General features: G+C 44.1%; 1 long non-coding RNA gene across 1 annotated transcript; it reads left to right on the forward strand.

Annotated features, from left to right (window-relative positions):
• The first annotated feature begins 1,190 nt into the window (after positions 1 to 1,190).
• LOC106725540 lies at positions 1,191 to 2,374 on the forward strand. The gene is made up of 2 exons (XR_001361425.1): positions 1,191 to 1,406; positions 1,471 to 2,374. It is a non-coding gene; the product is annotated as an uncharacterized LOC106725540 (long non-coding RNA).
• Positions 2,375 to 3,317: the final 943 nt, after the last annotated feature.

Genomic DNA, 3,317 nt, shown 5'->3' on the forward strand with positions numbered 1-3,317 from the left:
AGGTTGTGGGGACCATCTCATTGGCCTTGAGGAGCCCTCTCTCTTTGGCGCCCTTCAACCCACCTCAGGGGACGATCTCATTCCATCAGACCGTCTCCTTTTGTGCATTTGGCCAGAGAGGCCAATTCAGCACTGCTCCCCTGCCCCCAATTCCCAATACTCATAAAATAAATGGGTGGTACTTGGTGGTCAAGACCAAGAGTAGGGGACGCATGGATAGTGGGGTACAGAGGTGGGAGGCCTTCTTTACACGGAGACCGTGGCGCAGCTATGAGACTGGTTTTGGTGGCATGGCAGTACAATAGCCTCACCCCCTTGGGGGTAGGAAAGGGGACTTCTAACCCCCAGCATGGCCAGATTTGGAGATTTGGAGACTAAATACTTTTTCACAGGTTCAGTGTCAAAAAGAGGTGTTTTGTGTTTATTTAAGGAAAAAGGAACTTATTACCATGACAAAGGAGGCTTGGCAGGACCACCACGGGTCTGGAGGTTTGTGCCCAGAAGGATGGTGTCAGCAGGTGGTAAAGTTTAACACACTCACCCAGGGGGAACTCCTTGATGGTGGATAACTTGACCTTTAAATAATCAGAGACGCTACTTTTTTTTTTTCAACAATGTGAAGAGCTCTGACATTTAACAAACTGACAAACTCAAGGACTATTTTAGATGAGCCAGGTGGCTCAACAGTTTTCTTTTTTTTTAACGTGAACATCACAAGAAGGTTCGCTGACCTTGGGGTTAACTGAGATGACACACTTTCTCTGGAGAAGGCTGCGTCCAAGACTTCTCCGTCAGGGTTGCTCCTGTGGCTTTTTTAATTTTATTTTTTTAAACCCATAGATGGGAGAGGAAACGTCAATGCCAGACTTGATCAACGAATGTAATGCGTAGGTCACAGGTGGCCCCATAGGGAAGGCCAGTGTTCTAGTTTGCTTACCACGTCGCTGACAGTGTGTGTGGGTTGGGGAAAATGCCATGTGCTACTTCTCATGTTTTTATCAGTGACATGCAATTGACTGTGTCCTACTGGCCCTGAGTTGCACAGTTAAGTGTTAAAGGACATTTCCTAATAGGGGAGCAAAAGGTGATTGTGTATGTTTGGTCACATTAATGTCTTACTCTATAGGAAATAGAAGGGAAAATGTGAAAAAATGGACATCGGTGGTGGTTTTTCTACGAAAACCTAGAAGGGAAGAAACTATTGGGAAAATGTGAAAAAAATGGACATCGGTGGTGGTTTTTCTACGAAAACCAGAAGATTGTTACGAGTACTTAAACCTCACTGTGAAATAATTCTTTTTGCAAGTTAGTCCCTCCATGACCCTGTGTTTTACTGTGTTATTAAATCTTATCTTGTAGTTGATAATTGCAGTCTTTCTTTTCCATGCTTTTGTGTTAAACTTAGGGTTAGGCTCCTTTATTTGTTTTCTACTGTTTGAGATACTTTCGTTCCCTGATATTTATGAAGAGGTTAGGCTCCTTTATTTGCTCTGTTGTTTTCAACTGTTTGAGATACTTTCGTTCCCTGATATTTATGAAGGACATGTTTATCACTACATGTAGTGCTTCGGTTTACATGAATGATTGCGTGTGTGGTCTACAAGTGTCGTCACTGAGAAGGTGGGCCTGGTTACATTCACTGTGGTTATGGTTCATGGGCAGTGGGGTGTTGTGGAGGCCACGGCATTGGTGCTAAGGCTAACAGTGCATCCTCTGTTGAGGGCCTTAAGCCCCTGAGGGTCCTAATGACTCAGGGAATCGATCACAGTCCAGGGGTCCATCACCTCCCTGGCCCTCTCCACTCCTTTTATGTGTGGCCTCCACCGAGCCAGGCCTGCCCTTGTCCCCACCGCTGAGCAGAGACCCAGGGATCTAAATGAACTGATCTTTGTTTATGTTCAGATGAATCAATGTCCAGACCACTTAAAGTACAGCTGCTTTCCTGGCAGTCTTATCTGTGGGGCCAAAACTTAATAAACCACAGGAAATAGACTGTCATTCTGAGTTTGCTGCCAGAGCTTGTTTCCGACTCTGAGCTTGCTGGCACCGGGAAGAGGTGCAGTTGTTGGCTTTTCCTGGCAACCCCTGGGCTGTCCTGCACCTTTTCTGCTCCCAGCTTTTTTCATTCATCGAGCAGTTGCATCTCTTAGCTGCTGCTTTGGCACAGCCTCTAGTGCTGATTCCCATGGAAAGTATGCAAAGGACCTCTAGTTTTCTCACGACCCACCCTGATAACAGCAGAACATCACTGAACATGCTTAATGCCTGGATCTATGTACAAACAGTTTCACTGGAAGGTCTTTCAGTGGGAAATGAATAAATGCTATCCATTGTTATGTTCAGTTACGTCAATAAACCCACTTACTGATAGAGATGTTTTATTGTTGGAGTTTCCAGTATTTTATACACCTGCCTACTGTTACACTGCATTTTTCTATAGCTGTTTTCATCATTGAAAATGAACACAGGCATGAAGTCTTTCTGTCCTCTTTCAATGTGTTCTTTTTTTCACTTCCATTTTCACAGTAGAGTATGGATGCTTATTTTTAAGAAATGGTTGTGTGACTTGATGCCCCAAGAAAGGATGAGATGGCTCTGAGAGCAGGTGGCCAGCCGTGGTGTGAAAATGCTATTAAGATCCCGTGACAGCAGGATGATTGGGTCCCAGCAGGCACCAGCTGTTTAAAGGGAACTGAATTAAAAACCAAGCCCTTTGACTCGCATGGTCAATAATAAGAAAGAATTCTCTCAAACTGGGGGGCATTTTTGCCGTTACAAAGTTTATGAAAAGAGAAAATTTGTAAAGGGAAAAGAATCAATTTTATATGTGGTAGGAGTGTTCAATGAGGGATCCATGGAAGCAGTGGAATTTGGGGGGACCCTCAGCTTATCCAATAAGATTATTGCTTTCATGAGACTGATCAGTTTTTGATGCTGCCAGGTAACAATTAGGATGTGATCAGAACACTGTCATTCATTTGCCAGGCACTGGGTTTTCACCACAATTACAGCAATAGGGGCAGCTACTGTATTTTAAGAAACCATTAAAATAGACACTGGACGGCCTGGTACTTGTAGTTAACCCCTACCTCGTCTGCTTCTGAGACTTGGAGATGAGTGACAATGAAGTAGTCTAATGCCAGAATGTATCCAAAATTCCAGACCCAGAACCAAAACGGAATCCTACCCAGTCTCGTACCTTCGCCATCCAGGAGAATTATGGCATCATTCAAGCTCAGAATAATTTTAAGGAAGTGATGAAAGGCTCTGAGTCCTCTGGGATTGTATTCATTCCATGCATTAATCTCCTTGTGCCT

The sequence above is a fragment of the Myotis brandtii genome, unplaced genomic scaffold (assembly GCF_000412655.1).
Source record: "Myotis brandtii unplaced genomic scaffold, ASM41265v1 scaffold17, whole genome shotgun sequence".
Taxonomy (NCBI): domain Eukaryota; kingdom Metazoa; phylum Chordata; class Mammalia; order Chiroptera; family Vespertilionidae; genus Myotis; species Myotis brandtii.